This window comes from Phascolarctos cinereus, unplaced genomic scaffold, assembly GCF_003287225.1.
Source record: "Phascolarctos cinereus isolate Bilbo 61053 unplaced genomic scaffold, phaCin_HiC Scaffold_3;HRSCAF=262, whole genome shotgun sequence".
NCBI lineage: Eukaryota > Metazoa > Chordata > Mammalia > Diprotodontia > Phascolarctidae > Phascolarctos > Phascolarctos cinereus.
In genome coordinates, this window is record NW_027555736.1 from 90,608,917 (window position 1) to 90,622,559 (window position 13,643).

Genomic DNA, 13,643 nt, shown 5'->3' on the forward strand with positions numbered 1-13,643 from the left:
CTAACCCTTTGCTTCCAACATCCTGGGCTGTCTGGACTGGCCCTAAATAGCACCCATTTAGCAAAAGTAAAAAGAAGCCATAATCTTCTATCTCTCCTTCTTTTAATAAACACATTTCTAGCAAAAACCACATAAGCACTTTACCTGCCCTTCTTCTCTTCTCAATCACATTTGAACCTCATGCAATCTGGCTTTGTTCTTGGAAGTGAAATGAGTCTCTGCAAGGTTGTCTTAATTGCAAATATGATGACTTTTACTAAGTCCTTATTCTTAACCTCTCTGCAGCTTTTGACATTTGAATTGAATTAGGCTGACCGTCCCTTCCTCTGGCATATTCTCCCTACCTTTTACTTTCTAGATCCTTTTATGTTATGATTCTCCTTCTACATGACCAACCACTTCCTCTTAGGCTCCTTTGCTGTATCATCTGTCCTGACTTATCCTCTAGAAACCCATGTCTCCTCATGAGTATATGCTAAGGGTCTGTCCTAGGCCATCTTCTCTTCTCTCTTTGTATCTTCTGACTTGGTGATTACAAGGTTTCCATTACAATCTTTTGTCAGGTAACTGTCAGATCTATATATCTAACCCCAATTTCTTTGCTGAACTTTATTTAGTCCTGCAGCATCAACTGATGATCCTAGCTCATAGGTAATAGAAGATAGGACACTGATAGATTTCCTGAAGAAGCACTGGACAAAGGCAGATGTATGTGTTCCCTCATAGTACAAATGATCATTTGATGGCTAATGTCTATGAACACCTACTTTTGGGTAGAGGAGGTAGACTTCGAATTCAAAGGGAATTCAAAGTTAGCCTACAATTTCAAGAGGGAGTAGTTTATCAGGAAGATTCTCCAGGGTAATCCCAAATTCTAGAGTTTGGGGATGGGACATTTTAGAGAGAGGGAAGAGAACAGTAGCATGTTCCTGGGGCAGGTAGGTGGCTCAGTAGATACAGGTCAAGCTTGGAGTCAGGGAGACTCATCTTGAGTTCAGATCTGGCCTCAGACACTTACTAGCTATGTAACCCTGGGCAAGTCACTTAACTCTGCCTCAGTTCCTCATCTGTAAAATGAGCTGGAGAAGGAAATGGTAAACCACTCTAGCATCTTTGCCAAGAAAATCCTAAATAGAGTCACAAAGAGTTAGATATAACTGAAATGACCCAACAACAACAATCATGTTCCTTGGAGAAAGAAGCAGATAATCCATATAATTCCTGAAATCACATGATTTTGGATTTAGAAGAATCTTCAGTGACCATTTAGTCCAATCCATGCCTCCAAGAAATTTTATTATAATATATGGCATATGGTCATTCAGCTTCTGCTTGGTGATTTCCAGTGAGGGCAAACCCAACATCATCCAAAGCAACCCATTGCATTTTTGGACAGCTCGAATTGTTAGGATTCCCCCTCCCCACAATGGTCAAATTTGCAATATTCAACCATTACTCCTGGTTCTGTCCTCAGAGGCAAAACAGGACAAATTGAGTCTTTCCACATAACGTCTTTTCAAATACTTGAAGATAGCTTACATAGTCTTCTCTTCTTCAGGTGAAATATGTTCAGTTCTTTCACCCTATCCTGGTAGGTTGTACATTCTAGACCCTCTGATATCCTGGTTGTCCTCCAATAGACAATCTCCAATTTATTAATGCCCTTCTTGAATCGTGGTAACCAGAACTAAATGATACTCCAGATGTGACTTGACTGGGGCAGAGTTTATAGGGATGACCTTTTCCCTAGAAGCCGTGCTTCTTTTAATACAGCCCAAGATTTTATTAGCATTTTTTAGCTGTTCTGTCATGATGCTCATCCATGCTGATGTTCATATTTTCTATCAGGATGCTGATCCATATTTACGTTCTACTAAAATCCTTATTTTTTTCAAACTGATGATCAATCCTGCTTCCCTTTCCCTGTTCTTATGAAGATTATTGTTTGAATTCAGGTGTAAACTTTATATTTATCCCTATTGAATTTCATCTTGTAAGATTCAGCCCAGTACTTTGCTTTTCAAGATTTGATTAGATTCTGACTCTTCCATCTGGTTAATTAACTATCCCTTCCAGCTTTGTCTTATCAGCAATTTTGATGAGCATGACTTTTATGCTTTTTTCAAGTTATTGATAAAAATCTTATATAGCATCCATTAAAATATCTTTCCTATCAGATGGACACTGAATTCTTTGAGTCTGCCGTTCAAGTAGTCTTGGAGCCATCTTCTTGCATTATTGCCTAAGGACCTCTTCATATTTTTTCCACAAGAATAGAATGAGTTGCTTTTTCAATTGCTTTGCTAAAACTAGGCTTACTATGTCATAGCATTTCCCTGATCTACAGTCCCAATTTAGTAAATGTAAAAAAAAGATAGAAGGTTAGTCTAGCATGAATTATGTTTCACGAAGCTATACTGCTTCTTCATAATCACTGGTTCTTTTGCTAGATCTTTACTAAAAATCTCTCTAATGATCTATTTTATAATTTCACCACTAATTAAAGTCAATCTCACATGGTCCTGCATTGTCCTTTTCTGAATGCTTTTCCAGATTCAAGAAAAAAAAGAGTAGGCAAAACAATAATTTAAGTGTAATAAAAAGTGACATAATAAAAAGCAGCCTGAGGAATTCTGGGAGGAAGGAAAGAAGGAAGGAAGGAAGGAAGGAAGAAGGAAGGAAGGAAGGAAGGAAGGAAGGAAGGAAGGAAGGAAGGAAGGATAGAGGGGGAGGATGTGGTAGAAGGAGGAGGGAGTGAAAGAGAAAAGAAGAAAAGGAGGGAGAAGGAAAAAAGGAAGAAGGAAACAAACATTTATTAAACACCTATTATGTGCCAAATAGTATCTCATTTAATTTGCACAACTACCCTATAAAGTAGGTGCTATTATTATCTTCGTTTTACCATTGAGAAAAGAAAGAGGCAGACATCAGGTTAAGTGACTTGCCTAAGTTCACACAACTAGTAAGTGTCTAAGGATGGATTTGAATTTGGGTCTTGCTGACATCTTCACTCTATCCACTTTGCCACTTAGCTGACTACTGCACCATCTAGCTACCTAATTCTGTAGTTAGCAATACACTCTCATTGATGGCTTTCTCTGGAAACCCATGGTTATCACTACTAGATGGTGTGGCACTACAGTAAATCTCTGATATGCCATGTGAGATCCATTAGCTTCTTTGGAAAAGTTAGAAAGGATTCTTTTGTAACCCCTAAGTATATTGCCTAGGCAGGAGGTGGAGAATGAATATGGAAGGATGAGAATAGATCTTTAAAATAAAGTTTAATGGTTCAAAAGTCTAAGGGTGAATAATCTACTTTGTCAAATTGGAAAGGAGTAGAATGCTTCCAACTCTTGGATGAAATTAAATGATGTTAAACAGGAAACATATTGGGATAGACTTAGTCAGATCCTAGGAGTTTTGGATGAAAGAGCAAGCTGGTTCAGAATGCAGGATTTCAATTGTTGAGCCAACAGTTTCAGCCAAACCTCTGAGAGGGACTCACTTAGCAGGGAGGGGAGGGGAATGGAGGGAAAAGGAAAGGAGGGAAAGGGGGGGGAAATGGAAGGAAAAAGAAGAGAGGGAGGGGAAAGGAGCAAAGGGAGGAGAAAGGAAGGGAGGAGAAAAGAGGAAAGGGAGGAGAGAAAAGACTCCTACTCCTCTTGATCATATATATGGGAGCTATTATTATTTGCTTTCTTCCTGGTAAGTACTGTTTTAGTGGATATATGGAGAATTAGGTGAGTTTCCTTTAGGTGGGTTAGAAAAGGATAAGAGGAATTTTTAAAGGACAAAAAGCTGTAATGACACTAGATCTCTTCGATTTACTTGCAAAGAAAAGGGTAGCCAACAAATTTTTTAGGCATAGAGGAAAACTGATACCTAGAGATGGACAAGAGGAAATATTTCCTGTAGAGGAGGGCTTCCTAATCTTTTTTGTTCATAGAACCCTTTTGTCAAATCTGTGGACTTCTCAGAATAACGTTTTCAAATGCATACAATAAAATACATAGGATTACAAAGGACCCAACTATATCTAAATACAATTACACTGAAATATAATTATTAAAATGCATTTTAAAAATCCATAGACCCAAGGTTAAGAACCCCATGTAGAGGATAATTTGTTACATGTTATTTTAAAAAGCTGCTCAAGGGGCAGCTAGCTGGTACAGTGGATTGAGCTGTGGCTTTGGAGTCAGGAGGACCTGAGTTCAAATCTGACCTTTGACACTTAACTAGCTGCATGACCCTGGGCAAGTCACTTAACCCTGATTGCCTCACCAAAAAGTATTAAAAAAAAAGCTTTCTTTTCACAGGCTATCTGCCCAGACATTTAAATAGTTTTGTTATATAAACCCCTTCTCATAATGATATTCTACTTGTACATCAAGATTAGATGGGATTTAGGATTAGAATCCCTTTCTCATCTCTATACTTGAATTCATTTTAAAATGTAAACCCCCATAGGGCAAATGATGTGTTATCCTACACCATCCTCTAAACCCCTAACGTGATACCCCATAGAAGCTATAGGTTCATAGATTTAAAGTGGGAAGGGACCATCATGGTCAGCTTTCATATGGGAGTGAGTTCTGCTTATATGCTACATTGGAATATTAATTGCTAAACCTGGAAAAAAATGGAATAGTAGAACGATCACTGGGTTAGGAGTTAGAAGATTTAGGTTTCAATCTTGACTTTGGATAATTTACTTTACTAGGACCCATAGGTACAAAAATGTTTATAGCTCTTCTTTTTGTGATGGCAAAGAACTGGAAACTCAAGGGGAGTGACCACCAGTTGGGAAACAGTTGAACCAAGCATCGTATAAGAATCTAATAGAATACTATTGTGTTGTAAGAAATGTTTTACATAATTGTACATGTATGTATAACCTGTATCAATTTGCTTAGTGTCTGAGGGAGGCGGCAGAAGAGGGAAGGAGGGATAGAATTTGGAACTCAAAACTTAAAAAATCCAACAAATGTTAAAAATGTTTTTACATGTAATTGGGGGGAAATAAGATACTATTTTTGAAAAAAGAAATGATGAAATGATGATTTCAGAGAAACTGGAAAGACTTGCATGAAAAGTGAAGAAAGTAGAACCAAGAGAAAACTTACACCATAACAACATTGCAAAAATGAACAATTCTGAAAGATTTAATAACTCTGATCAATGCAATGACTAACCACTATTCCAGAAGATCAATGATGAAAAATGCTACCCACCTCTTGACAGAGATGGGCTAATGTGAAGAATGAGACAAACATTTTGGAAAATGATCAATATGGAAATTCATTTTGCTTGACTATGCCTGATTGTTGCAAGAGTTTATTTCTTTTCTTTTTTCTTCTAGTGGGGGGCAGGGAGATAGGAAAAAGAGAAATAAATACTTGTTAATTGGAAAAAAACTAATTTAAAAATATGGTGCAAGCTACTCAAAGGCAGGGCCTGTCTTGCTTTTTGAATTTATATGTTCAATACTTAGCACGTCCTACTCCAGAGTAAGCACTTAACAAAGGTAATTTCATTTTTTAAAAAGGACAAATGATTTTAGTTTTCTGGGTATCAATTTCCTCATCTATAAAATGCAGGGATTGCTCAAGTTTACCACCTTAAGTCTTCTGAACTTGTGAAATACCATGCTCATTTATAGGAGTTTGGCAATCTCTCAGCAGATGGTGTAACGGATAGAGTTCTAGGCTTGGAATCAGGAAGACTGGGTTCAAATCTTGCCTCAGACCCTTACTAGCTATGTATCCCCAGCTTAGTGACATAACCTTTCTTAGCCTCAATTTACTCATCTATAAAATGGGGATAATAAGAGTACCTCCTAGGGTTGTCACGAGGCTCAGATGAGATAATTGCAAACTGCTTTGCAAACTTCAAGTCTATAAAAATGCTAGCTATTAATATATATGCTAATATATTTAAACTCCTGTATAACAGCTAGTATTTATGTAGTACTTCAAAGGTTTGTAAAGATTTTTTTTTATCCTCACAACAATCCTGGGAGATAGATGCTATTATTATCCTAATTTTATAGATGAGGAAACTAAGATAGAGAGAGGTTAAATGACTTGCTCAGATTTACATAGCTAGTCAGTTTCTGAGGCTGGATTTAAACCTAGATCTTCTTTATCCCAGGTCCAGCACTATCCACTGGGCAACCTTGCCATTGCAATATATAGGAGAAGCAGGATGGTACAGTGGAAAGAATAGCAGCCTCTTGGGTCAGAATTCAGATTTACGTTCTGACAGTCTAGTCCCAGGACTTTTCTGAACCTCTGTTCTCTATCTGTAAAGATGGGAATGATGCCAATTGTCTCATCCCAGCATTGTTGTGAGCATCTAACAAGACAATGGCTATGAAACTGCCTGTTAAACTGGAAATAACCATGCAAATAAATGTAAGGCACCATTAAAGGACCTTCAAAATATCTTAGTCTTCTCCACCATCAGGATGCAAGAACTTCAATAGGAATGGAATAACTCAAGAGTGCCTCAGGGGTAGAACGCCACCAGTTCCCGGTACCCACATGCCCTAGTCTCCAGTCCTCTCTTTCCATGGTAAATAGTACTTTGGAACCACCTACCATAAGACTCTACACCCAGTACTACTGTCCTGGGTATACACACTACTGGACTGACAATGCCTGGAGTTTGAATTATTTCTTCCAGACATGGTGATGAATTGTGCTGAACCATCCTCACTCTCTGGATCCTTTTTCCTTCTGACCAATGGTATGCATTCAGCAGATGACTAACTTGTGATTCTAAGGCTTCATAAGCACATATTTAGAAGAAGGCTGGCCAGGATGAGGAGGGTTCAGTGGAACATTTACCAAATCTAGCTGAGCTAATTTGCCTCCTAGGAAATTGGACTTGTGGCCTTGGTCTCATTGAGCTAACCAGCCACAAAGTAGCCAAAATACATTTCTTCAGAGAAATCACAAATCTCTGGCAGTAGATGGTATGTCTGGCCCATACCTCTCTTGTACCGACCCTACCCTGAATGTCTATACCTGTATGCCACTGGGAAGGTGACAGACACTTTAACTTCCTGAATGGAGTACTCGTAGAAACCATAAGTGCATGAGCAATTTAGCAATAGAATACTAATTAGGATGCTCATCATGGTAGTTAGAAGGGCTTCATTGGGACCATAGATTAGGACCACCTAGCTGGGGAGGCCCTTCATAATTAGCGGGTGCTCGTGAGCTCTGTAATTTTGGTCATTGTTTTTTTTTTTTTTAACAGCTGCAGACCCCAGAGTACATTGAACCTGAGATAACTTCTAAGGGATCCATGAGTGAAGTGGGGTCATCCTAGATGCTACATGGATCCTGTTTTAGTTTCTGAATTTCCTAAGGTAAGAGTTGGTGTCTTTTTTATCTTTGTGTCTCCCCCAGAACATGTTGTGTATCCATGAATAGATGCTTTGTAAAGGTTTTTTTATGTTGGTCAAAAAAGTTATTTTAAATTTTTAAAGTTTAGAAAGAAAAAGTGTCAGTTTCTGAGAATTTACCCATTAATATATTTTTGATCAAAGATTCTGTCGTTTAAAACTATGAGAGACCTAATAGGCCATCTAGTACAACCTTTGTGATTTTACAGATGAAGGAACTGAAAGCCAGGGAAGTGAGTGACTTAGTTAAAAACATATTTAAGAAGTAAGTAAGTAAGAAGGCTGAAATTCAGAACTCCAAATCTGGGACTCTTGCTATTCCACTAAAACTTTATAAAACATTATTACTCAAATAGAACTGAATGACCATCTTATAGTCCAACCCTTTTGTTTTAGAAATGAGGAGACTGAAATGAGGAGAAATGGCTTGTCTGAGGTTACACAGGTAGTTTAGTAGATAATTGGTGTCTTAAGTTTCTCTCTCTCTCTCTCTCTCTCTCTCTCTCTCTCTCTCTCTCTCTCTCTCTCTCTCTCTTTCCCCTCTCCCTCTCTTCCTCCCTTCCTCTTTCTCTCCCTCCTCTTCCTCCTCTGCCTGTTCTCTCCCCTCTTTCTCCCTCCCTTCCTCCTCTTTCTCTTCTTCTTTCTCCCTCCCTCTTTCTCTCCCTCCTCTCTTTTCTCTCTCTCCTTTCCCTCTATCTTTCTCTCTCTGTTCCCTCTCTCCCCCACTCTCTCTTTCTATCTTCCCTCCCTCCCTCTCTTCCACACACTCTCTCTTTCTCTCCCTCCTCTTCTTTGTCTTTCTCTTCTCTTCTTCTTTCTCCCTCTTTCCCTCCCTCTTTCTCTCCTCATTTTTCTTTCCCTCCCCTCTCTCCCACTCCTCTCTCTCTCTCTCTCTCTCTCTCTCTCTCTCTCTCTCTCTCTCTCTCTCTCTCTCTGTCTCTCTGTCTCTCTCCTCTTTATGCTTCATCCTCAGAGGTCAAGTTATTTTAATTTGCTACTTTAAAATCCCAGGTTCATTTCAGACACTATTAAAAATAGAAGACACCTGTTAAACAGCCAGTAGAAAAAGAACCACTGGCAAGAAATTGAATGGCAAGCCACAGATCAGTAATTTTGTTTCTTCACCATATCACAGATCAATAGGAGCAAATCTGGGGTGTAAATTCTGAATTAGTAAGCAATTCAGTTATCTTCAACACATATCAGTTTGCCAAGCAGCATTGTTTGATGGAACTGTCTTGGACTTAGAGCCAGGAGACACAGTTTGTGAAAAGATAAACATTTATCTTTTTTTTATTAAGCACCCACATTGTAGAGGGCATTGTTCTGCTCTCGTGACACAACAATGAAATAAGTCTGTTTCTGCCCCCCAAAAAGCATATAATCTAATGGAAGAATTTGCAATCTAGTCTCAACTTGGCCAGTGGTCAAAAATGGTTAACAAATATTTATGAAGCAGAATGGCTGTCAGAAAATGAAGTTAGCTGGACAATTTTGCACCTTCTATGAAGGGAAGTTTGGGGGGGAGTTTATTGCTTTGCTCTCCATCCAGTCCTCCAATCAGAGGGGAAAGAAACTGAGGATGCTGAGGAAATGTTGAGTATCAAAGCTGAATCAGTCTTTATGAGCATGAGATTTCAAGCAATGAGTTTATATTGGGGTGGGAGTGGGAGGGGGAGGCATGATGTTGATAGAGTGGAAACCGAGCAGAGCACTAAGTCACTGTGTGAGCTTGGGTAAATCACTTCCTTTTCTCTTTGCCTCTGTTCTCATTTTCTGTAAAATGAATGAATGAAGAAGTATATTACCTGCTTACTAAGTTTTGTGCGTACAAATAAAATAAAAAAAACCTGTTCCTGCTCTCAAAGAGCTTACATTCTAGTAGAAGACAACACTTACAGGAGGTGGTGGCCAGAAAAGATTCCTTTTGAAAAGGGAAGTTCTAGAGAAATGTGGTTGGAGGCATAGAACAATTGACTGACAGGCTCTTATCAGGTATCAAATCTTGATTTAATTATCGTTCTCAGGGCTAGAGTGGGAAAGTGAGTGGAGGGGTATATGCACACAGGAATAGGAACGAAGATGATTGTAAAGAGGCATGGTAGGGCTGAACTTGGTGGATGCACACCAATCAGAGCCCAGGATCACCAGGGTGGGACCTTCAGTTGGGTGACAATGGATCTTTGTAATGTTGAAGTAAAGAGCATCCTTGGCATTTTGAGCTAAGGGCAGGAAAGCTGAAGACAGAGAACTCTGGCAGAGAGGGAACAACCTAATTACTTTACCCTCAGAAAACCCATGCCACAGGATGAATAAATTGATTAGTGGTACAACCAAGCACACACCCCATTAAGCAATAAGATTAAGTAAGAGTCCCTGGAGTTTCTTGCATGGTCTCCATGCCTTAGGGATGATGGAAATGCTAAATCTATGGATATTGTATTAGTCAGATGGGAAACCTTGCCAAAGTCCCAGTGCCGTTTACAATTACACAGAAGAAGCATCTTTTTAAAGCTGGGGCCTGGTAGTCTTTGGGAAGTGTTAAGAAGGAGGGGCAGGCAGCTCCCCCCACCCCCAGCCATAGCACCCTCACTCTTATCCCCAAGCTTTATCTATTGCCAGAACAAAAGTAATTTTTGCTAAAAGTATATTGTGTTCGAAATTCTGGCATTCAATACCCTGATGGCTCCAAAATGGATGTTAACGTGGCACCAGACGACTTTGTGTAAATGCACCGCATTTTCATAAAAGGAAAGTTTTCATTGCAAAGTACTTTGAAAATACAAAATGCCATGTATGTCGGGTGGGGTGTTGGGGGGAATGAATAATTGCAGAGATTTACGAGCTGGCCGTTTGTTCTTATAAGCCCATAGTAAACTTGATGCAATTTAGAGGGCTGTTATAACTTTCTTCTTTCTCATTCCTTGCTTTCTGTTCTTTTCATTAAAGTTCCTCATAACTGTGCCTAGCATTTTAATAAAAGAGAGGAGGGCAAGATAACTAGAGGCCCTTGCAGGAGTCTTGCAATAATCCAGTTGCTAAGGAACAGGACTGGGCAAGTTAATTTTGTTGGCATGACATCTTCTCATTATTTAATCTAATACAGTATTCCCTTCATCTTCTTCTCCCCTTGTCACAGAAGTCAGGAGGAGCCACTAATTGCTATATCAAAGTTGGAAACAGCCCTGTTCAGGTCTTATGTAAATTTTGACAGTCTGGGTGAGAACTGGAATCCTCTATCTTCCTCATTGAGATAGTTACTTATATTGAGAGAAGGAAAGGAGAGAGGGCTCCAACCCTGCAGTCTTTTACTCAATTAAACTCTTGGTCTTTTCACACCTCCTCCCTTTATGACCACAGAGATGTAGATGCAAAATTCCTCAGCTTCAGGGTCTGGAGTGGATTCATTCCACCATTTAAAGCATAATTTAGATTTGAATAGCTGGTAAAGCAGGAGAGTATTTTAGATAAAGCAAGCAAAGGTGTAGAAATAGTAATGAATAAAATGATCTTCATTAATTTGTAAAATGAGAATGTTGCTACTGTTGCTGCTGCTACTACTATCACCACCACTACTGCTGCTGCTGCTGCTACTACTACTACTACTACTACTACTACTACTACTACTACTACTACTATCACTACTATGGCTATTACTGCTCCTGTTGCTTCCACCACCATCACCACCACCACCACCACTACTACTATCTACTTTCCTACCTACCTCACAGAAATGTGAGGATCAAATGAGATAATACATATAAAGAGGTTTGCAAATTTTAAAGTTTTTTTAGTTATAATTTTTCAGCTATTATTAGGGATAAGGACTAGGCCTGTGATTTTATTCTTAAAGGGAGCTCCCCATGAGGAAACACCAAGTCTATACCCTTTCCATAACTTGTAGTCTTAGAGAGTTGCCTACAGCATCAAGTGACTTACCCAGGATCATATAGCCAAATTTGTTTTGATTTGAATACAGCCTTCCTGGCTTCCAGGCTAACTCTCTACCCACTGCTTGATGTTGTCTCTCTAGCTATTATTGTCATTACTATTATTTATGGAGAAGTGAAGGGACTGTACCAAATAGAATAAAGGGAAAAATAAGGTTGCCTAAGTAGGATAGGGTCAAATTCTCAAAATGCTCAATAAGGTAAGTACAAGGAATTTCTTGTTGCTTGTCCTTCATTCTTGAAGAGGACCATGGCATCAGGAAAGTGACACCATGACTTGCAAGTGAATTGGATTTAAGCGAGGCAGGGCTGTGCAAAGCTGCCAGCCTCATTCTCTCCTCTAGAGCTATTTGAATCCAGTGGCAAGATATAGATCAGGACAGCTGGAGATGGCCCCCACAAAGAGCTTAGATGTGAGCTGATAGAAATAAGGAGCCTGTCCTGATGCAAAATGAATAAGGTATCTGTAAGTTATGTTGGAGTTTTGGGGGAAATGGCTTCACAGATCTGTGTGTTCTGAGGGTTAGGGCCACCTGGATGTCCTGAATGGCTCAACTCTATAATTTTATGATGCTTTTCCTTGAACAAATTATCCCCTTGAAAATAGTGTATGAAGTCACCTGACAGGCTCTTTCGCCCCTCTGAAATTTAATTTTCTTTTTCTTCTCCTAGTACTTGCCCCCTTTTTTCCACTTTCTCTCAGATACATGGCCTCTTTGCCTCTGGGGAGACAGTAGTAGGTATCCTAGGGGCGGGATAGATTTTCCAATGGCATCTGTGTAACTACTGTGGATGTTAGGGTAAAGTAAGGTTATAACTTATAACAGGTAAGGTTATAACTGAGGGGCTAAGTTCCCTCAAAAGGGGGAAGCTGGGAGCTTGCACACATTAGGATGGTAATATGGAAGTATTCCTGTCTTCCCTGTCTACCCTTTCTAGCACTGTCTATACTTTGTCTCATATATAATGAGTCCCTATTTGTAGTTGAGGACTTGGAATACATCTTGCTCCTCATTGCCCTTCTAGACCTTCTGTCAGTTGCCTTTCCTCCTTTCAGGTCAATGCTATCCAAAATTATCACCCAATTCAGATGCTAGTAACTATTATTTACAAATGTATGGTGTCTACTTTCAACTGGGCCCTCACTATAGCAAGGCAATCCTTCTACTCCCTGATCAGTTCTCTAGCCCACTTAACACAATGGCTGTTCCAAAACTTTTTGCACTCCTTGACCCTTCCACAGCAAGCCTTCCCTTACCCTCTCAATTGAGGATCTAATAATTGTTAGCTAGCATTTCTATAGCACCTATATACAGTGCCTAGAGGTTTTGTTTTGTTTTGTTTTTACAAATGTGATCAAAGGAAATAATAATAACCCTCCAAGGTAGGTGTTCTTATTATCCCCATTTTACAGATGAGGAAACTGAGGCTGATAGAGGTTAAGTGATTTGCTCAGTGTGTGAGGTTGCATTTAAACTCAGGTCTTTCTGACTCCAGGTCCAGCACCCTATGTACTATGTCATCTAGCTGCATCAATTTACGTTTATCCATTCCTCTACAAAAGCCTTAAGTCACTCTGCTATGGAAGTGACTGGGCTCTGCTGGCTGTGCCAACAGGGAGCCAACCAACATTTTCAACAGACTACAAGGGCTTTGAGGGTGGTCCTGATAACAGATTGCATGCTATCTGATGACAAGCCTACTTAGACATGAGGAGGTATGTCACTAGCCACTAAGTGATGAATTTTTTGGCCATGGTAACTCATACCTGATTAGATTTTGCTCAGCCTCCAACCCTGTTAAGATCTTTTTGGATTCTGAGTCTGTCATCCAATGTATTAAATGTTCTTCCCAATTTCATGCTGTCTGCAAATTCGATAAGCCGTCATCCAAATCATGCATAAAATTGTTCAATAGAACAGATGAATGAACATGGACTTATTCACCAAAATCCAGAATATAAGAATTAAAGGATGGTGGGATGCCAAGAAAACCAACGTGAAACAGTAGAGAATAAGCTCATGGGAATTCAGCACCTTACGATGACTTAAGATCTGTTACTTTGATAATTTAGTGGATCAATGATTTCATTGATGTGAGTATTGGCTCCACCGGTATAGATGGCAACTCATTCATTCCTTTTAATTCTGTGAGATTCTTGTCCATATCCCCACTACCTCCCACTTATATCCTCCCCAAAAGGTTTGCCTACTTCACTGGAGGTCTTCCTTTAACATTTTCTGGGAACCCAAGCAACACATGGTTGTTTTTGTTGA